The sequence below is a fragment of the Acinonyx jubatus genome, chromosome A1, assembly GCF_027475565.1.
Source record: "Acinonyx jubatus isolate Ajub_Pintada_27869175 chromosome A1, VMU_Ajub_asm_v1.0, whole genome shotgun sequence".
NCBI classification, from domain to species: Eukaryota; Metazoa; Chordata; class Mammalia; order Carnivora; family Felidae; genus Acinonyx; species Acinonyx jubatus.
Window position 1 is genome coordinate 7241570 of NC_069380.1, and position 23012 is coordinate 7264581.

Below are 23012 nucleotides of genomic sequence, written 5' to 3' on the forward strand. Positions count from 1 at the left end.
GTAGCACCTTTTAGTACTTACATGCCCAATGGTTATGGTTAAGAAGGTTAATGGAACACCACAGCCGCCATAGAGACAGCATGGTTGAGAACCCAAACCTTCCCGACACGAGGATTTGGGGGATTAGGCCAGGTAAAGAACGTGGAACTGGTGAGGTTCCAGCTGAAAGCAAGAGCAATATAGAACAAAGAAGGAAACCATAGACACCAACTACAGCTTCGTGACTGATTACAGAGAAGAAGGTCCAGCAATTTTGTGCATTTTCTTGTTACATGCACATGTTAATTTATAGGTACTCACCTACCTGTTCTCTCTCCTTCTTCCCATTTTCATTTATATACGAGTTCTTGGAGGTTACGTAGTCTTTAGGTAACACAATATTTAGTGGGATCGCAAATGAATTGGGGCAAAAGTCAATACAGCCAGAGGTGGATACCACGACATTGGGCCTGTACATCTTCTTATTCGGGGTGAGGGTAAAAACGTCTTCCCTTGTAAGAGAACAGCCATGCCGTGACAGGTAGAAATAGCAAACTGGGTTTGTTGTCATGAGAAAGTTTAAGTATGTGTAGTTTAGCGCGTAGCAAAGCTGGTGAGTCAGAGGTGGGCGGTGCCAGTTATCAATCCATTGCCTCTCAGCTCCAAATTCACCTTTCAATAATGTTCCCCAATAACAGAGTGGATTCTTTGAAGCATCGCTTCTTTGCAGGGAGCACAATATTAACCTTTGTCGGTGGGACAGATAGTGCAGGACTCAGGGGATGTTAAGAGTTCCAACTGTTATGCGGAGAGTTGGCGAGGTGGTTGCAATGACATCTGGGGCTGTTCCTCCCCAGCCGCGTGCTCACAAGGTCCCCTGGTGCTTTGAAGACCCCGCCTAGACTGGGGCGTACCCTCCCTCGGCCCTCTCCACATGGACACTATGCGCTCCAGGCTTTGTGTCTGCAATGATGCCCTGACTCCCTCTGCTAGCCTACTAGCTGGGGACAGCTGATCTGTGCCCCCAAAGCTACCCCATGTAAACGCCACACACTCCAAGCCTTGTGCACCTGGTGGCACCCTGAGTCCCTCTGTGTGCCCACCCACCAGCCCCAGCTCACCTTCACCCAGGAGGCTTGCTTTCTGTTGCCCAGTGACTTTGGATCTGCCGAGGCAACTCAGTGGGCCACAGCCACACCTTCTCCAACAAAGTCTGAACGCCAGCCCTAGAAAGGGGGGCACCTTTCCTTATTTGACCTTCCTTGGATATTTTCCCTCAGCCCTAGACTACCCTCTACAATTCTCTTTACATGTTATAGTTACTTTCCTATCTTACCTTAATAATGTCTTAAATTTTAACTTCCCTGTTTACATGTGTAATTTCTGTCTCCTGATCTGACTCAGATGGATATGTATATACTGTTGGATGTGATTATTTGGTTAAGGAATTTTACATGTTTGCTCATTAGGGAAATTTGTCTGTAATTTTTAATTTTTTGGTAACGTCTTAGGTTTTGGTATTGGCATAATGCCAGGTTCATAGAAATGTTGGAAAGTGTTCCTTCCTCCACAATTTTCTGAAGACTTTTGTACAAAAGTGGATTTTTTTTCTATACCTTTTTATTGAATTCACCAGTAAGACCATCTAGGCTTGAAATTTTCTTCATGGAAGGTGTGTGTGTGTGTATGTATGTGTATATATATATATATATATATATATATATATATATATTTCAATTTCTATTTTTATTAAGTTTATTTATTTTGAGAGAGAGAGAAAAAACACAAGGCGGAGGAGGAACAGAGAGAGAGGGAGAGTGAGAGAGAATCCCAAGCAGACTCTGCACTATCAATGCAAAGCCTGAGGTGGGGCTCGAACTCACGAAGCATGAGATCATGACCTGAGCTGAAATCAAGATGCCTACCCGACTGAACCACCCAGCTGCCCCTATACATTTCAATTTCTTAATAGATACAGAACTAGTCTGATTTTCTGTTTCTTCTCATACCAATTTTGTAAATTGTACTCTTCAAGGAATTTGACTATTTCACCCAAGTTGTTGGATCTATAGGAATAATTGTTCATAATGTTCTCCTTGTTCATTTTTTAAAAAATGTTTATTATTTATTTTTGGGACAGAGAGAGACAGAGCATGAACGGGGGAGGGGCAGAGAGAGAGGGAGACACAGAATCGGAAACAGGCTCCAGGCTCTGAGACATCAGCCCAGAGCCTGACGCGGGGCTCGAACTCACGGACCGCGAGATCGTGACCTGGTTGAAGTCGGACGCTTAACCGACTGCGCCACCCAGGCGCCCCTCTTATTATCCTTTTAATGTCTGTCGGATCTATATCAATAATCCACTTTTATATTAGTGATATGTGTTCTTTTTCTTTATTTCTTCATCTGTCCAATTGGAAGTTGATCGGTTCTATTAATCTTTTCAAAAAACAAGCTTTCAGTTTCATTGGTTTTCTCTGTTGATCTCTTCATTTTAATTTCATTGATTTCTGCTCCAATTTTCATTATTTCCTCCCTTCGGCTTACTGTGGAATTAATTTACTCTTCTTTCTCTTGTCTCCTAAGGTGGAGGCTTATGTTAGTGACTTTCGATCTTTGTCCTTCCCCCTCTTTTTTTCTTTAACCTTTTTATGCATTTGTCCTAGAATTTGCAAAATACACTTAGAGCTAATCTAAATCCACTGTTAAGTAACATTGTGCCACTTCAAGGGTAGTGCAAGTATCTTATATCACAGTGTTCTCAATTTCTCCTTCCCCTTCCCTTATAACCTTGCTAGCCTTTATTTCCCGTATCCATAAGCTATAATCACTGAATAATTGCAGCTCTTACTATTTTTAAAATACTGTTTCATGTTAGATCAATTAAGAGTAAGAAAAATAAAATATTTTCTTTTACCTCCTTTATTTCTTCTCTAATATTCTTCTTTTCTTTATCTAGATCCACATTTCTCACCTACCTTATTTTCCTTCTCTCTGAAGAACTTTGAACATCTTGGAAGGCAGGTCTATGGGTGACAAATTCCCTCAACTTTTGTTTGTCTGAGATGGTTTTCATCCTCCTCTTCTGAAGGAGACTTTCACTGGATACAGAATTCTAGGTTGGTGGAGTTTTTTGTGTGTTTTTTTTCTCTTTGCATTTCAGTTTTGAAAGTTCCTATTGACATTTCTTCAAGCTCACTGATTCCTTCTTTGGCTGTGTCCAGTCTATTGATGAGCCCTTCAAAGGCATTCTTCATTTCTGTTTGGTGTGTGTGTGTGTGCGTGTGAGTGCGCACACACACGCACGCACGTGTGTTTTCTAGCATTTCTTTTTGATTCTTTCTTAGTGTTTCTTTTTGATTCTTTCTTAGTGTTTCCATCTCTCTGCTGATATTACCCATCCGTTCTTGCATACTGTTCGCTTTTTCCATTGGCACCCTAAGCATATTAATCATAGTTGTTTAAATTTCCAGTCTGATCATTCCAAAATGTCTACTATAGCTGAGTCTTGTTCTGATGCTTGCTCTGTCTCCCCAAACCATGCTTTTTATCTCTTAATAAGCCTTGTAATTTTTTTGTTGAAAGCCAGATGTGATGTACTGGGTAAAAGGAACTAACGCTTTTAGTGTGAGGTTTAACGTGTACCTGTCCAGGGGAGAGATTGTGTTTCATGTTTGCTGTACTTATAGCTGTCTGGGGCTAAAAGTTCCTCTGGTGTCTTTTTTGTCTCCTCTGTTGTCTTTGGATTTCCCTAAAGACTCCTTAAAAAAGGTCTGAGGTGTGCAATTCTTTCTGTTGCATTCCTGTTATTGTACACGAACTCTATTGATGTGGTGGTAAGCCATTCTAGAAGGGAAGGGAGGTTTTATAGTTGTATGATTAAGCTTCAGTCTTTCAGTGATCCCATACCCCTGGCCTGTGACATTCACAAGTGCTCCTCAGTTCTGTTTTTTGTTTGTTTGGTTGGTTGGTTTTCAAAAGTTACACTGGAAGGCTAGAGAGTCTAGAGTTGGGTATTTCCCTTTCCCCAGGTTGGTTGGGCTCTCGCAAAACTTTGGTTGGCTAGGATCTAGTAAAATAGCTTCTCTTGAGGCAGGCCTTCTGAAGAAGACAGAATGCTCTGGGTATTTTTCAGAAAGGCTACTTTTCCTCTCCTTATGCCAGAAGAACAAAGAGATTTTCCCCCAGTCTTCACTGTGAGAACCTGGTGGTAAACACTCAACCATGTAAGCACTCCCCCAAGACTGGACCCCTTGAGTTTTAAATCTCAGGTTTGTCCACATACAGTCTTCAGACATTTTTCAAACACACTTTAAATTTTCCTTCTCTGCTACTGGTTCTAACAGAGGCTTCTGCTCCTGGCCTTTTGCTGTGCTAAGCTGTGATCCTCTGTATCTTCTGTCTTCTCTCCAAATTTCGGGCCATGGTTTGCTCTGCAATCTCAGTTCTTTAAGTTCCAAGTCATTTCTAATTTCCCTTCTGGTTTCCTCTTTGATTCTGGATTACTTACAAGTGTATTGTTTAATTTCCACATATTTGGGCCTTTTAATCAATTTCTAATTAGTCATAACATGGTGATAGAACATACTATATTACTTTCTATTATTTCGGCAATAAGTACTTTCTATTATTTCGGTAAATCTAGTAAGCTCTGTGGACATTTTGTTTAGTCATAAGAGACATATTTGTGATGTAAGTCTATTATTCAGTATTTTAAGTGGATCAAGTGGTAATCAGTGTTTGGCAAGAGCTAAGTAACACATTTCAACAAGCATTCAACAAAAACACAGTACATACTTATTCTTGTCAGGAATGACATAGACCATTCTACTCTGGTAGTCTTGTTAGATGGTTTGCAGAGAACTCAGTTGCTATAGCCAGAGAAAACTGCAGTGTTTTTGTTAACTCTGTGCCCCAAACTGGTGTTTTCAGATCTTTATGGCAGAGCAATGTTATAGCAAGTTCTTTTTAGTACTTCAGTTAAAAGTATTTTAAATACTGTTTTAGACTTTTTTACGTAGCCTTCTTTAAAAGCCAGTCTAAGGTTTATCTTGGTAAATGTACCATTCAGAGTTTGGGGGGATGTAATACTCTATAAATAGTACTAGAGATACATTAGTAGTTAAAACAGTAAATAGTGTTGATCAGATTATGTGTCTTTACTGACTTTTTGCCTAATTGGCTTATCAATTTCTCATAGAGGAGTATTTAAGTCCTCTACTATGATTTTGGAATTGTCTATATCTTCCTTTAATCCTGTATGCTTTTGTTTTGTATATTTTTAATCTCTTTCCCAGAATTATCCATTAGCATCATTTTTCCTGAGACTGAAGAAATTCCTTTGGAAGTTATTGTCAAAGGATCTGGCGGATCTGGTCCAATGAATTCGCTTAGTTCTCCTATATGTGAAAATATCTTTACTTCAACTCTATTCTTGAAGAACATTTTCTTTTGTTTTTAAGTTTATTTACTTCTTTAGAGAGAGGGGGACAGCATGAACAGGAGAGGGGCAGAGAGAGAGGGAGAGAGAATCCCAAGCAGGCTCCACTCTGTCAGTGCAGAGCCCAACGTGGGGCTCGAACTCACAAACCGTGAGATCACGACCTGAGCCGAAACCAAGAGTCAGACACTTAACCAACTGAGCGGCCCAGGTGCTTCAGAGAATTTTCAATAGATATGTGTTTTGGGGTTGACAATCTTTTTTCCATTGTTTTTTTAAAGCTGTAGTGAGATATCACTGGTATACAATAAATTACACGTATTTTAAGATAAACCTTGATATGTTTTGGTATATGTTTACACCTGTGAAACTTACTCCACAATCAAGATAATGAACACATCCATTACAACCAAGAGTGTCTTCAGGCCCCTTTCATTTGTTTTTATTTTTAATTTTTAAGTAGCCTTCACGCCCAACATGGAGTCCAATGCAGGGCTCAAACTCCTGATCCTGAGATCAAGACCTGAGCTGAGATCAAGAGTCGGACACTGAACCACTGAGCCACCCAGCTGCCCCCCTCATGCCCCTTTTAATCCATCATTCTACACTTCCCAACACCTTCTATCCACAGGCAACCACTCATGTCCTTTCTATAACTATAGATTAATTTTTCATAACTCTAACTCTAAATTGCATTTCTAGAATTTTAAATGAATGGAGTCATATAATGTGTCTTTTTCTGGTCTGGATTTTTTCACTCAGCATAATTGTTTTGAGATTCATCCACGTTGTGGTATGTGACAGCAAAATTAATAGTTCATTAATTTTATTTCTTTTTTAAAAATATTTTTTTAATGTTTTATTTATTTTTGAGACAGAGAGAGACAGAGCGTGAGCAGGGGAGGGGCAGAGAGAGCGAGAGCAAGACACAGAATCCGAAGCAGGCTCCAGGCTCTGAGCTGTCAGCACAGGGCCCTATGTGGGGTTCGAACTCACAGACTGCGAGATCATGACCTGAGCCAAAGTCGGACGCTCAACCAACTGAGCCACCCAGGCGCCCCATCATTAATTTTATTTCTAAGTTGTATCCAATCCTATGCATATGCCATAAATGGTTTATAGTCACCTGTTAGTGGCTATGTGGACTATTTCCAGATTTGGGCTATAACAAATAAAACTGCGATGAGATGCATGTCTTTGTAAGGCTATATGCTTACATTTCCCTTAGATAAATACGTCTCTAACATATTGTAGATGTATGTTTATATTTTTAAGAAATAGCCAAGGACTTCCTGTGTTTTCGCAGATCATTACAAGGATTTCTACCTTATCTTTTACTGAGAATTCATTTTTTAAAATGTTTATTTGTGAATTTTGAGAGAGAGTGAAGGGGAGGGGCAGAAAGTGATGAGAGAGAATATCAAGGAGGCCCCACAGGCTGGAGATAATCTTTGTCTCAGCTAGTAAGGCCCAACACAAAAGTAAAGTCTAAAACAAGAAAGGGGGGGCGCCTGGGTGGCTCAGTTGGTTGAGCGTCCGGCTTCGGCTCAGGTCATGATCTCACCATCCGTGAGTTCGAGCCCCGCATCGGGCTCTGTGCTGACAGCTCAGAGCCTGGAGCCTGCTTCGGATTCTGTGTCTCCCTCTCTCTCTCTGACCCTCCCCCGTTCATGCTCTGTCTCTCTCTGTCTCAAAAATAAACAAATGGTAAAAAAAAAAAATTTTTTTAAATAAAACAAGAAAGGTAAGTTACAACATCGAAGTAATCAGGGGCTACGTGAGCATTTGTTGAGCATCTGCTATGGAAAGGCATGATATCAGGTATAGAGGTAGGAGTGAATAGAGGGAAACATGAATGAGAAAGACAAGGTTCCAGTTCTCGGTGCCCTACATTTGAGGACATAAGTTGAGAAATTACGCACAGAAGGCAAAATAAGCTAAGTGCCAGGAAGGAGGGAGGGATCATGGGGAGCAGGAAGAGAATCAATATTTAGTCTGGGGTTTTGAATTGGAGCCTTTTCAAATGTTTACAATGGAAGCAATAAACGTAAGGTTGACCAATGTATCCTTTCAAACACAGAAGTCCCTAAAACGTGGGGGCCATGGTGATAACGTTACTACCAGAAGAACGTCAAGATGATTCCCTCAGTTGTATCAACCTGAAGCTGCTTCTTGACAGCCCAACATGGAAGCAACGTCAGAAACTTCTCGGCAGGAGGGGGTGGGGGCGGGGAGGGAGAAGAAAGCTGGTGGGCGACTCGCAAGATTGGAGGAAAAATGGCAGCAATGGTTTCCCAGGGGCCACCTTAGCCCGAGCTGGAGCTGTGTTTCGCAGAATTCCCTTCCCGTATGGTTCTAGGTTAGGGTTGGCCACAGGGAGCATTTGTGACTGAAAAGGCGAACGTAAAACAGCATCTGTTAAACTCAAGATTATTGCAATTATTGCACAGGCACTGCGGTAGCTCATGCACACGGTTTCTGTGCCAGCCCCCTCCCGGGCCCTCCAGCTCCCACCAGCTCTGCTCAGCAATTCCGAGCGTCAGGCCAGGCACAGGTGCCCCTCAAACAGAAGAATGCCGACTTCTGTTGGTCACCCATGCCAGACGGGGAGGAGGTGGTGAGAGACAGATGTCGGTTCCAGCTTATCCTTGCGGGCTCTGATTTATCCTTGCAGGTTCTGGTTTGTCTCGCTCTGTCTGGGTTTTCTTCCTCACTTCCAGCCCTGCTGCCTTGCAGAAACTTCATGCCCTCCACCAGACGAGGGAGGCAAGAGCTTTTCACCTACATTTTCACTTGCTCTCACAGCTGTGAAAAGCCGAATGCCTACAAGAGTCCCTTATTCTGTACCACTTGTCATGTTCTGCTTCCCCATTTGAACCCTGAGCAATGACCTACTGCCTGGAGCCTGCTGCAATGACCCTGTCTGATTAAAAGCGAAAAGAGGCACCTGGGGGGCTCAGTCGGTTAAGCGTCCGACTTCGGCTCAGGTCATGATCTCGCGGTCTGTGGGTTCGAGCCCCATGTTGGGCTCTGCTGACAGCTCGGAGCCTGGAGCCTGCTTCGGATTCTGTGTCTTGCTCTCTCTCTGCCCCTCCCCCCCCCCACCCTGTCTCTCTCTCTCTCTCTCTCTCAAAAATAAACAAACATTAAAAAAAGCGAGAAGATGCCTTTTTCATTACTTTGGGAAAGAAAAATCCAAGAGCATCCTTACTCTACAAATTTACAGAGTTATCAGCAAGTATATGGTTCTTTCTTATTGGGATTTTCCCCCGCAAAATAACTCTTAAGGTTCTCAAACTGTGGACTCTAACCTCTTGATAAACATAGCTACTGGTTTTCTTTTAATACTTTTCAACAATTCGAGACTTTTCATAAAACAAGTCAACCCACAAGGCAAGTATAGCATGGGTTTTAATCTCAAAATATTTTTATTCAGCTAAATCTCTGCTTTCTCTGCCCCCTCTTCAGAAAGCCACTTGAGAAATCCCATTTGACAAGGGATATTATTACAGTTTGTAATGGCCAACATCGGGGCAAGACTTTTTTTTTTCTCTTTTGTAAAATCAATTTGAGTTATTTACAATGAACTTAAAAACCATGAACTTTAATGAAAAAGCTTGACAGATTTGATGTATGATAGACTAACGTTTCAAAAAAAAAAAAAAAAAACAGAGAAAGATTTTTTTCTTTTTGGCCATGGAATAAAAACATGGGTCCGGCCACTCAGAGTCACTTCTAAGAGAGTAGAGAAATAGAGTTGCCCAGTGATTATAAAATTTCTCCAGAAAACTAGTGAACAAAGGAGATGTAAATGTTTTTCCATCAATGGAATAATGTAGCAGGAGGGGGTTGAGCTTCTCGCAACAAATAGAATCGTTGTTTTGTGTTTGTCTGCAAGCTAGTTGCTGATGACATCACTTATTTTATTCCGTCAGAGTAGCTCCTAATAATTATTTTTCAGGAGAACCACAAAATAGATAAGGTGTGGGACTCTTCCTTGCGGAAGAGTCTGGATTCCGGCCATTGATGGCCCAACGCACAGGACGTTTGTCAACACACTCCTTCGTGTCTTCCTCTGTGTCTGCAGCTCTCTGCTCCTTGCTTTGTTAATGCTTCGAAGAACTTGTAAGCAGTTTCTCAAACATAATCTTCAACCGGGTGTTTACTTTGACCACTGACTGTTGATTTAGAAGGAGCTCCTTTTTCAAAGGAAATCCATCCACTTTTCCTGTGTCTAAAGGCAAGAGAGAATAATTGTGTCATGGCACCCGGCCCTGTGTATTTAGAACTTTGAAACGATCACAAAATTACTTTTCCCCTTTCATTTATTTTCCTCTTAAATCCTGTTTTACAGTAATCATTCAAATGACTTCACTACATGGTCAGCTAAATAATAGCTTTAGGAGGCTGGCTATTTTAAATAGGGCAGACTAAATAGCCACTTCTCAGTGCAAACCTTTTAAAAAGTATTTGTTTAATGAACGAGAAATGTCTGAAATATGAATGAAAATGTGTCAAAAATACAATCGCATTTTCTAAGCCCCTTTGATGCAAGAAAACGTAGATTTTATTCCTTGCTTGTAACTTTTTTCAAGGCTGTATTTTCAACTGCCTCTTTGCAATGAAGAGGAAAAGAAGAGGGCAAGCTGAGAAAGGAAAACATCTTTTAAAATTATTAATGACATCCACCTAATGACTTACTAATTAACATTGTCATTGACTTTGCAATATAAATGCCCAATTTTGTTTTAGTTGTGAGAAACTCTAGGCCCTGTGTTCTGTCCGTTTCATAAGTTCTTTGGCTCTCTTAAGTTTATTCTTTTGTGATGACTTCCTTCGTTGGCTGAGTTTAATATTTGCACAGAAAGAATAAAACTTAGCTTAGTCTAAATTAGGTTGGAGTCTGCCTTTAACTCAGTAGTTCCTGTTCAACACAACCCTTCCCCAAACAACGACAACAATATCAAACAAGTGGGAGACTGGGTGAGGAGGTCCTCCATAGTTGGGCTTGGGAAGAGGCACGCTTGGGGAACCCTTCAAATGCTGAATTGACCCACAAGTGCCATGGTGTCTAAGAGGCTAGAAGAGCTGGGTGTACTCGGTTATATTCAGGAGGAATTAATATAATTGACTAACTCTTGGATTAAAAAACACTTATACTAGTCTGTTTGGAAATATCGGGACGTAGGAAGAATGGCGAAATTAGAAAATCACCACTTGGCAGTTAAGTGTGTCAGTTAAGAATCATCGAGGGGCGCCTGGGTGGCGCAGTCGGTTGAGCGTCCGACTTCAGCCAGGTCACGATCTCGCGGTCCGTGAGTTCGAGCCCCGCGTCAGGCTCTGGGCTGATGGCTCAGAGCCTGGAGCCTGTTTCCGATTCTGTGTCTCCCTCTCTCTCTGCCCCTCCCCCGTTCATGCTCTGTCTCTCTCTGTCCCAAAAATAAATAAACGTTGAAAAAAAAATTAAAAAAAAAAAGAATCATCGATGGGTGCTGAAATCCGTGGGCAAAAGTCACATGAGAAAAAAGACACAAACAGTTCCTGACTTCTAACGGCTCACGATTTTTTTTTTACTTTAATGGTGCAGAAGTGATACGTATTCAGTAAAAACCATACTTGGAAGTTTGAATTTGGATGCTTGCCCAGGCTAGCGATATGCAAACGATTCTCTCTGTCATGCTGGGGAGAAGCAGCAACTCAAAGCCCCCAGCAAGCCGTGGGATCCCGAGGATCAATAACCCACATGCTGACAACCACCCTGTACCCAGACAGTCGTTCTGTTTTTCACTTTCAGTGCCGTGTTCAATCAATTACCTGAGATAATCAATACTTTGCTATAAAATAGGCTTTGTTTTTGATGATTTTGTGCAACTGGAGGCCACTCTAAGTGCACTGAGCATGTTTAAGGTGGGCTAGGCTAAGCTAGGACGTTCAGTATGTCAGGTGTATTCCATGCATTTGCCACTCAAATACTCTCAACTTGCAATGGGTTTATTGGGACAAGGCCCATTGTGAGTCGAGGAAGATGTGTATTTGCACCTTTCCAGATATCTCCCCATCAGATTCCTAATTACAAAAGGGAACATGGTTAAATTTCCAGTAGATTTTATTCACCACCTGAAGGTTCAAGTTAACATCACCAATCCGAGAACAAAGCAGTACAGCGTGCCTCCAAGGACCCGCACTGAGGACGCAGCATTTCTGCAAAAGTCATATCACGGGTGTGCAGCCTGAATTCAACCATGAAGAAACATCAGGAAAATCCAAATGGGGGAACATTTGACAAAATAGCTGGCCTGTACCCTTCAAAAGTGTCATGAAAGACAAAAACCAGCTGGGATGGTTCCCGATTAGAGACGATGAAATAGACATGCCACCTAAATGCAATTCCTAATGGACCCTATCCTCTCCATTTCACAGAGGGGATGCAAACTCAGAGAATTTCAGAGTCTGGTCTACAACATCAGTTTATGCTGCTACAGTGACCCAGTCCACGCCATTCAAACAGATGAGCACAGATCAAAAGGGACAGAACAAAAGTTATTTGTCAGAGGCAATGTCATGTAGCGAAAAACCTGTGAATTTCATAGAACGAAAGGCAGCGACTACTGATCAAGAGATTCTCCAAAATACAGGCTGAGCAGGGAAGTAACAAGAAAAGATGTACACAGGTGGGAAGACCAGGGGAGTTTTCCAAAGAGCTGCCCCATTACCCCTTCCACCAGCCCCATGGATGCTGACAGTCAATCTGGGGTGGAGTGAGGCTGCCCCACTAAATGAGGGTCAACGAACATCTCGTAAATACAACACGGTTTTTATGTGCTATGTTTTGTTTTCTTATCGCATCAAACTCTTTTAACGGGCGATATAAAGGAAATGAATGTGGCTTGAAAACTCCGATTTTGGGGACGCAAAATTACTGCTGAGTTTTATGGTTACTGAGAACAGGAGGTTTGTGTAATTTTTTTTCCCATTTCCAGATACCCCCAGATGCTTCTGAATGATGCAAGGTAGCTGATAGGTCTTCGAAAAATTATTTACAATATGAAAGATTCCTAAAATGTATGTCTTTTTAAAATTTAGTTTCCTGCATATTAGGTGCTGTTACATTCACGCCTTACAGAAGAACACTTTTGAAAATCTTCCTGAATTTTTGGAGTTAAGATACCTAACTCCCAGCAAGGCTTTGACATAGAACAGGCTGGGTCCCAGACATGCCAGGCCAACCATCTTCTATGTGCTGCTGCCTTCCCACAGGGGCAGTGTGCTCACAGAGAGAGAGCCTACGCTTTGAAGCTGGACAAACCTAGTTGTGAATTCCAGCGTTAGTACTTCCTGGGATAACTTGGACAAATGATCTTGCTGAGCTAGTTTTCTCATCTAGAAAGTAGGGCTTATGTCTCAGAGCTACCTCAAGGATCAAATAACGCAGATAAAATATTCAGCATAGAGCCTGATACAAAGGCCATATTAGTTCCTTCCTTCCTTCCTATTCTCTTATCATCCATGACTGGAACAATTTATATGTCAAATTAGCATGCAATAAACTTCACGTTGGGTGGTAGACTCGTGAATGATTGCTACATTACTAAAATTTGATGGTTAATTAATTTGTTAAAGCAGGCCAGGAGTGGATAATAATGAGTTTGTCTCGAACTCTGGATTATGATTAGTACAGGTGCGTGTACCTGAGGTCCAACATAGAATCACACATGCTTATGTGTTCAATGAGTACTCCTTCATCCTCAGAATTGAGCATTTATGTTAAAAAGTTAAAAAGAAAAAAGCCTGGATGGCTCAGTCGGTTGAGCGTCCGACTTCGGCTCAGGTCAGGATCTCACAGCTCGTGAGTTCGAGCCCCGCGTCGGGCTCTGGTGCTGACAGCTCGGAGCCTGGGGCCTCCTGCGGATCCTGTGTCTCCCCCCCTCTCTGCCCCTAACCCACTCGGCATTCTGTCTCTGTCTCTCTCAAAAACAAATAAACGTTTAAAAACATTAAAAAAAAAAAAAAAAAGCTTTTTGAAATTTTACAAGGCCGAGAAAACTCCAGGAATTTACATATAAAAAGCGGACATGGATTAAGCCACTATAAAACCTTAGAAGAAGTGAATGAGTGCGTGGAGATCATTAACCTGGTGTAAAAATTGAATTTCACCTATTTTTGTAGGGCACAACCATGAATCTAGTAAACTAAGAGGATGGGAGTTATATCCATTCATTCGTTCATTCATTCAACAAAAATTACTGGGTAGCTACTGTGTGACCAGCCTGTTCTCCAGAGGATGGAGACTAGATCATAGACTTGGGCACGACGGAGGTAAGCTTGATGAGAGTAGCATCAGTGGACAGGTGAAAATGGTTGGAGCAGCTTAAAGAGAAAATATGAGCTGAGAAAGTCAGGACAGTGCGTATAGAAAACTCGAGAACCGCCACAAAGGAAAGCCGAAATATTGGGTTATAGTTGGAAGAAGCATGGGGCCCAATAATTGCTTTTTAAGGTGGGTGATATCACAACATATTTGTAGGCTAAAGGGAATTGCCCAGTTGGGAAGGAGAAGTTGACGATGCACAAGTGAAAGAGGGCAGCTTACGAGCCAAGACCTTACGAGGCGAGAGGGAGGGGAATTCTGGTACGAGTGGCGAAGCGAAGGCTCATGGTGTGCCCGTCAAAGCTGCTGGGAGGTTGGAAGGAAAATGGAGGAAAGAGCCTGGCAAGGTCAAAAAGGAGTGTGGGAAGAAAAAGTTTCCATTCAAGAGACAGAGTGAAAGCAGTGTCCGCAGGAGAAAGCCAGGCTTCAGTGACAGCAAGAAGATGACTTCATCAATTATGAGTGAATTTAGTGCGGCATGGTTGAACTTTAACAACATTGAAAGAAAAGAGAAAATATAAGAGCATATCTGGTAAACTTGAAGTGAGCATTGTTCTGTAAATTCTTTTGTTTAATTTGTGTATGTGGCTGTGGGTGTATCCTAGATACAGACATGAAATGTATTCCTTATTGCAGGTTGGGGTGAGAAAGCTTGAAAGCCATGACATTAGGTGACTGTAGGACCCTATGGAGATAAGACTCTTGATGGTGATGAATGACCTGACTGGTTTGGAAATAAGAAGGGACGTGAGGCATGATGGGATTAACGCCATTGATCTGTAAGGGAGACTGAGTCCTAAAGCCCCAGGCTCTGGTGGCTTGGTCAAGGCTTGTCCCTCACCTGGGCCCAAGCTCATGGGACAGCTTTAGCATCTGATTAAGCAGCACCAGCAAGATGCGATATGAAGGTTCCTGGCATCTAATTGGTTATGCAGGGCGGAAGATGTCTCGTCTGCCACTCAGGCAGTTGTGTTGGGAGCTTGAGGCACACCCATGCCCTGGAGGGTTTGTTTAGGTCCAAGAAACCATCAGGGAGAAAAGCTGATCTCAAGAACTACAAGCGAAACAGTCTGTGGCCTTGGCTCAAGAAATGCATGGCTCGTGATTCATTAAAGAAAGAAATATCCAGGAATAGCAGCAACACAGATGCACAGATTCATTTTTCCAATCTATTAAATTCCAGGTCGAGCTTACGCTGATCTTGTATGGACAGGTTGGGTATATTAGCTCCACTAGTCACAACTCACTGGAGGGAGATCGTGACCCTGAATTCAATCTCCAGGACGTTATGGAATTTCCTCCTCTCTTTTAAGGAGAGGTAATGACGCCATTAGTAATGCTGAAAGGTTTCCCACAGGAAATATTCTAAAAGACAGAAAGTCTAATGAAAAGACTGGCTTCTGCCCATTCTACCAGAAGCATTCATCACCATAAGTAAATACCTCCCATTTAGGGACTCCTCTGTGTGCTGTGATGTCCGTATGTACGGGGTGTTCACATGTATCACTTCCTGAGGATTTCATGATGCACTCGGACGCAGACTTCGCAGATGACTGAGGTTAGGCTCGGTTAGGTTCTTCCATCATTTAGTCCGTCGGTATGACTGTCCCGTGTCATGTCACGTGCGTGGTGAGGTTTCAGCAGCGAGCGGAGAGAAGTTCCCACCGGCTTCTGAGGACCCGCACTCTCGAGTGTGAGGACATGTCACAGGCTCCCCGGCAAGAACACGCTCGGGTTGGATCCGAGCCCGGGGCTCTGGCTCTGTTTCCAGGCCTCGTCCCTCCCTGCCTCGGCGTCTATTTTGGGAAAAACGGACAACAGATCTTACGCTTCCTCTTTGACTTACACGGGGCTTTTGCCTCTTACGGAGATAGAAAAGAAAAATGGGGGTTGCCCTTTCCCACAAGCCCCTGACATGGAGATTGCAGGTTACGATCTTCATTTTGCCAAGTTTACAAGTCATCTGTTCCACGGCAGGAAAATAGGAAAGTGGGATTCGGAGGCTTTCTTGCTCTACTGTTTTCACCAATTAAATTTGGCCACGTTGTGATATTTATGTGCACTGAGAGCATTTAACCGTCCCTCTGGTTCTCTACGGGCTCAGTCCCGGACGCTTACGAAACCTCATCCGTGGGTTTCCGATGGACAGTCGCGCACATAGACATCCACGTCTTTGCAGAGGCCACTGCAAAGATGCGGGACGGCAGATATTTAGGAAATATTCCAAAAGACAGAAAGTCTAATGAAAAGACTGGCTTCCGCCAGATGAAGATGAAGACAAGAGGACCCGACTCGCGGTCACGCTTTGCTAGGACAGCCCGACGCAAAAATGTTTCACGTGACAGCATGAGATAGTGACTGTTCAAACACGTCTTCCGGAGCCACGATGCCTACCAAGCTGGAGAAGAGCAACCTACAGTTTTGCCTCGAAGCCCGGCAGGGACGGGGAAGACTGCGAGGCGCGCGCCGATTCGGGTCCATCTGAGCCATTTTCTTCATTTGTGCCCCATTAGTACACACTCCCCCAGAGGAGCTAAGGTTCACTACGGCTTTTCGTTGGCCGGGGAGAGAGGATGAAGAGAGAGCCGGTGGAGGGTAGCCTAACGGGGAATTGTTCCAACCATACCTCTGTTCAGCGTGCCAAAGACAATCTTGAGGCAGGTGCTCGAATTCACAGGCTCTTGAGAGAGAATTTAGCAGCCCCAGGGATATATTGGTTAAAAGAAGAAGAAAGGAGGGGCGGGGGTGGGGGGGAGGCGGTGCGGGTGGACACGCACAGCATCAGCTGCTTGGAGGGAAAAAGCTAACCGTAGAAACTTCTCTGCCGAGAGACGTGCAGCTGTCAAAGCAATAAGGTAAATGAGTCTCAGACTAAAATGGATTTTGCAGTAGAACTGCGTCCTCCGATAAATAGGGGAGATTGAACTCCAGCTCCGTCCCGCTATTCCTTGGTAATGCCCCATTTGGGCGCTGACTGGGTGGTCTTGAGCCCACTGCCACCCTGCCTACACCGGCCACACCAATCAAGGCCCCGCAGCTGAGACCCTGGCTGACCTGCCTCAGGAGCCTTTTCTAAACTCCGATTCACTCATTTGTGTGGGATGCTTTTCTCGCTACTTTATTTATGGGATTACATAAATGAGCCATTAAAAATGTAAATCTTCAGAACAGTGGAATAATACAGATTTAAACAATACGCTCGGGGCGGTACAGTACAGACAGGGCCCTGCGCCCTCGCTATCGCCCCATCGTGACTATGGCAACAATAGGGGGTGCAGGGAAGGACAGAGGGGAGGGAAATAAAACATCCCCGCATTGTGGCAGTCATTGGCACCAGAGAAAGATCAGGGCGTTTCTTTTCTTCAAGGAGTATCGGAACAATAATGAAGATGTGCCATTATAACCGACAAAGCAGCTGGGGCATCCCTCACACAGAGCGGGCAGGACAATCAGGCACACCACGGCTCTGAGAGGTTGATCCCACCTCGTGGCCAAGTATTTAACCCTTTGGTGGCTTCTGGCAGAAGCAAAGGAGGAAAAGAAGAGGGAATCCTCCTCACCCTTGTCCTGTTATGATCATCTTAGGGTTAATTTGTGTGTGTGTGTTATTGAACGTTTTCAACTCTGCTCCCGCATGTGAATTCCGCGGGACCCTCCCACTGCGGGGAGTCGGTCGGGCCAGAGCAACGGCTGCTATCGTTCTGCCCCGAGCAGGGCACCGCGCAAGGGGAGCGGTGGGGGCCGGTTACCTGGTGGCCCGGGGGGAGGGGCAGGAGAGGAGGCAGTGCTGGGACAGAGGAGCCTCACGGGCTCAGGGTCGTCTCTCCCTGCAGAGCTCGTAACAGCCCGGACCTGGGAGAGGAGGCGCGCCGGGCACCGAGTGTAGACCGCGGGAAGAAGACCCAGCAAGGGTGCGGGACGGAGCCACCAGGGGTGGCAGAAATCTGCTTCCAAAGTAAACGCAGGTGCCCCCCACGTCCACAGCAGGCCTACCCACGGTGGCCAAAAGGTGGAAGCAACCCAGGCGTCCACGGATGAAGGAATAAACAGGACGCGGTCTACGCATACGACCGAGTAGGATTCAGCCTTCCAAAGGGAAGAAATTCTGACACGGGCGACAACGTGGATGAACCTTGAGGACGTGACCAAGTGAAACAGCCAGTCCCAGAAGGACAGATACTTTACGATTCCTCTTCTGTGAGGCACGGAGAGTACTCAAGTTCACAGAGATGGAAAGTAGAACTTGGGAAGCTTGGCGGGGATGGGGGCGGGGGAGGGGGGCCTCCCCAAAGCCACACTAAAGGTCAGTGTCTTGACTTGAATCCGATTAAGTGGAACGGGTGCTTTAGGGTTGCCCACTTGTGCTTGACGAGGGAAGCCTTCGTGGAACGTGAGATCTAACGCGGACCCTGACCTGTAGGATCACGGATGCAGGGCTGCTCTGTGCTGGGGCTCTCCCCACTCAGCCTTCCCTCAGCAAGGGCTCCCCCAAACTGCGGCGGGCCCTGGGGCCGCCCGCAAAGTTGAAAATCAGCTGCACCTGGTCCACGGAGATCAGACAGGTCAGAGCTCTGGGCCCTGGCCTCCCTCAAAGACTTTGTCTTGTCGCCTCTCTGACTATATCGCTTATCCCCTATGTTCACCCTTTGCATCTACCTTTCTCATTTGCTTCTTCCCCCATCACGGTTTTGGAAACCTCCAGATACTGTCCCAAAGAAGCGGCTTCACTCTTTGCAAGGTACGATCACTTGCTTCCCAAAGCCAACCCAGGTCGGAGAGAAAAGGCCCAATGCGTGGCTCCTTTGGGAAGCGGTGGGGAGCGAAGGTGCAAACCAAATGATCCCTCCCATCCCAACCCACTGGGGGCTTCTGATCACAGAATCCTTAGAATCTCAAACTTAGTAAAGACAGTTTATGACAAGCCTCCAGAGAACAGGTTCTCAAACTTTGTTACATATTGGAGTCGTCTAGAGGACATTAAAAAATATTGAGTCCTGGGGCGCTTGTGTGGCTCAGTCTGTTAAGCGTCCGACTTCGGCTCAGGTCATGATCTCATGGTTTGAGTTGGAGCCCCTCACACCGGGCTCTGTGCTGACAGCTCAGAGCCTGGAGCCTGCTTCGGATTCTGTGTCTCCCTCTCTATCTGCTCCTTCCCCACTCATGCTCTCTCTCTCTCTCTCTCAAAAATAAATAACCATTAAAAATATATATATTGAGTCCTGGATCCAGCCTCCGGAGATTCTGATTTGATTGGCCTGAGTGCAGCTGGGGTATCAGGAGTTTATCAAAGCTTCCACAGTGATTTTAGTGGCCTGCCAGGACTGAGAACCACTGGTCTAGAGATAATGCAGATGAGTAAGAATTGTCGAAATTTATACAGTGCTTTGACCTCCGATGTCATAGCCACAGGTCTATCACAATGTAGGACAGTTGGGAACAGGGTTGCAGAGGGGCACAGGAATTATGCAGAGTGGGGAAAATCTTATTTTCTTCTCATTCAAATAGGAAGTGATGGATATTGTCTTCCTATTACAGCGGTCATTGTAGGCAGCACCAGAGAGACCTGGGTGAGTATCTGTTATGTCTGGAGACAATCTCAGTGGGAACAGAGGTGGCCACGTAGTTGCCGGAAGGATTCCGGAGAGCTTGAGGCAGTGGCGTTGCTGGATTCATTCACCCGTTCATTTAGCAATGGACTCATTTGCTGAGTGACCGCTGTCTTATTGGCACTTTGCTCCGTCCTGAAGGTAGAGCAGAGAGCAGTCCTCCCTCACGGAGCCTACACTCCGGCGAGGGACACAGAGACGATACAAGCAATGAGCCAAGTCATTGTTTAAATAATAATTTCGGTTGTGCTAATGTGTCCCAGGGCTGTATCTGCACCTCCTCGTTCGGTCCTCGCTCCCACCATCTGGACTCATCCTGAGCAGAGACTGAGACTTATTACAGGATGTTGAATTCATGGGGTCAACTTCTTGTTGTTAACTGCAGTGAATTTACACATGGAGAACTGGGCTCAAATCGGTTGAGCTCTTGTTGGCTTCCCCGATTCTCAGGTTGGGAGAGAAGGCTTTCGGGGATAGGACAGTAAAAGTGTGTGAAATGATATCTTCTGTCAGAGCCCTGCGGAGTAGGACTGATCTAGCTGGGCCGACCGAAGAAAACTTGAACTAACAAAAGCCATCAGGAAACAACACAACAACTTGGCAATAATACTGCTTATGCCGCACCCACGAGTATCAAGGAGGCTCTGCATAGGGGTGTGTGTGTGTGTGTGTGTGTGTGTGTGTGTGTGTGAGACACGGGAAGGCAAGACACGTGAGGAGCACAGACAGAGCGAAGCATTAATTGGACAAGAAAGGCTAAATTCGGCTCCCCACCATTTGCAGCCCTGCCCTTGACTTTGGCACTGGTGCATTCCATTGCTGTTCCCGAGGCTTCCCCACAGCTGCAGAAATGTGGTCCTGCCCAAAGCTGTTGCCCAGGGTCCCATCAAAAGATGCTCTTACATGCACAGAATATACACTATCCATATACATAGTGTAATACTATATATATGTATATATACACACTATATATAGGTACATATGCCATACACACACACACACACACACACACACACACACTCTTAAACTCACATCACCCGGCTGGAACAAGTTCACAGGGAACATGACACATTTTCAAACTGCAGATAGCAAAGGAGAGGCTGTGGTTAGGAGTGACCCTTGTTCATCCTCTATCAGTGAAAGGAGTGCAGGGAAACCAGCTGCCAGAATTCCACAGACTTTTTCTATTTAGCTTTGGAGTGCAATTTTTTCCTTATTGGACTTACAGTGGCAGATTGGGAGTCTTTTGAGAGCAGATACTGCGATTAACTTTTTTTTTACTCTAATAACAACATAACTCGCTTATAATAGGCATTTGAGAGACACCAGTTAAAGAAATGATTTACTTAGAAAACTCTGGGGAAAAGCTAAGGAGTATTCCAACTCTCTGAATTCTTTGTTTCCAAAAAACCTCCTATTCACCTAGACTTCCATGCTTTTGTTCATTTGATTTCATTTATCTAAAATACTTTTCTCCATCGTTGCTGTCCTCTCTTCCTCTGCGATGATCCGAATTCCAAGCTGCAATTGCCCTCTGGTCGTAGGTGAGTGTTGTTCTTCCTGTCTCCACGAACAGATACTCCCTCTACCCTTGAACACACTGCTGTCACTGGGGCCTCACTGCTGGGAGGGGTCTTCTGGTTCAGCTGTCTCCTCACTGAAGCGTATGCTTCGTGAGACTCTAGGCTATTTTTATCTTTGGCCTCCGTGCCTAGCACTGGGCTACGATTAGTCTATCAAGTTTCCGCACACACGAAGGAGTAAATGCAGAAATATCTATTCAGTGTGTGCAGTCAAAAACGAAGTTCAGAATCGCATTGGTTCTTAGGTAAATCATTTACTGGCGAGTTGACTCTTTAGAAGTATTGCCCCTCCCCTCTTGGCTTCAAGTGAATTTTGGACACACGAATGGATACAATGACTAGGACAATAAAAATGGCTAGCACACGAGGATGCTCACCACGTGCCCGGCTCGTCTCTAGGCACTTTCAGTAGAGAATATGTTCTACTCCAGCCTTTATACCTGACTTACTATAGCCTGGGTGTATTGTGTGTGTGTGCTTACACACGCGCACACCTACACGCCCCTTCTGACGCGTGCAATCTTGATTATTTACCGTTGCCTAAATATATTAACACACAATTTCCTACAGAAGTAAAAACCATCATGTTTAGGAAGAGGTATTTTCCTGCCTGAACCTATATAGCTTGTGCTGGCAAGTGAATTTTCTGTGAAACTGGTGACTTTGAAAGATCTGGAAAACAAAACCGCGCAGCTTGAAGAAAGGTGGTTTCCATTGCCATCGGACCTACTAATGCTTTCCAGTCTTTCTTTCTACACATTGGGGCAAGGAGGGGAAGACAGAATAAATACCTCGTCCAAACTCCAGGACTGGAGACAAATATTTTAATTTTCTAAACATTTTTACAAGTCGAGAGAAATGGAAACTTTGCAGACTGTGAAAGGCATCCTTTCAGGTTCCTTTTATTTTCAGGTTAGGGGAGTGCTGTTTGAGTGGTGCTGAATTCACAGGGTCAACCTCTTGTCGGCTGAACGGTTTACAAATTGAGGATTCCGCTCCGATAGGTTGATTTCGTGTTGCTTGTCCAGTTTTTAAGCCGGGAAGAGAAGCCTTCTGGTGATGTGATATGAAAACGTGGTCTGTTCTGCCGGATTTAGTTAATCTGCTGCTGCTGCTGCTGGTGAATCAAAGGAAGAAGGAGGAGGAGGGAGAGAAGAGCTACCTACGTAGCTGTTACTCACACATCCGCGTTGCACTGAATTTACTGGCTAACGCAGTGACAACAGCGATTATTTTTCTCGACACCAGTGATGCCGTGGGACTGTTCAGGGTTCTGCGAAGGGACTGCCCATTGGCGTTTTGTGCCAGACCAGGCATTTTCACCTGGGGAGTGCCTTGCGGTCTTATTCATTTTTCTGGACCCTGAGCCCTTGGCAAGCAAAACAAGAATTCGGAGCCGTCTTTTTTTAAATGACTTCAGCAGGAGGGCTCGGCCCAGGATCTCTCCGCCCCCTTCCCACTGAGAAACTCAGACCGCTGTTTTTTAGCTGTTTACCCAAAAACGAATAAACAAAACCTCGCGATGACACTGTCTCTTCTTTCGTTATCGCTCGCTTTTTCGAGGCTATCAGCATTTTTCACGTTGGCATTGGTTCCCCTTCTATAGTTTGCCTTCTTTAAAAAGAGGGGGGAACTAAAGCCCACTAACTAGTTTAAAAGAGATGAGACTAACAAAGCAGGCTTTTTCCTCCTCATGAACTGTGTATATAATTACTTGAATCATGTTGATTTCACCCATATGCTGGGGAAGGGGGAAAAAAAAACCCAGCAAAAATAACCACTGTGAATTCAAACTACAAGTGAATGGAACCAGCCTCATTCATAAATGTCATATGAAGCTTTGGTTAAAAAGGCAAGTCTGTCATTCCAGGGACAGCAGCTGTTGTTATGTTGAACAAAATGGATACAAATGGGTATTATTTTAAAGTGAAATGCTTAATTTCAGGCCTAACAAGCACACTGTCCTCTGTGTAGCCCTGTGTCACAAGAGCCATGATCTCCAGTAGAGGGCTTGATTGCACAGGAAATCAAGCTCA

The 23012-nt window shown here is 44.5% G+C and overlaps 1 long non-coding RNA gene across 2 annotated transcripts; it reads left to right on the forward strand.

Annotated features, from left to right (window-relative positions):
* Positions 1-19320: 19320 nt before the first annotated feature.
* On the forward strand, positions 19321-22502 carry LOC128313416 (uncharacterized). 2 transcript variants are annotated; one of them, XR_008294240.1, is made up of 3 exons: positions 19321-19354; positions 20915-20937; positions 21889-22502. It is a non-coding gene; the product is annotated as an uncharacterized LOC128313416 (long non-coding RNA). The 2 variants fall into 2 exon arrangements; XR_008294165.1 differs by having other exon boundaries at positions 19342-19354; positions 20915-22502.
* Positions 22503-23012: the final 510 nt, after the last annotated feature.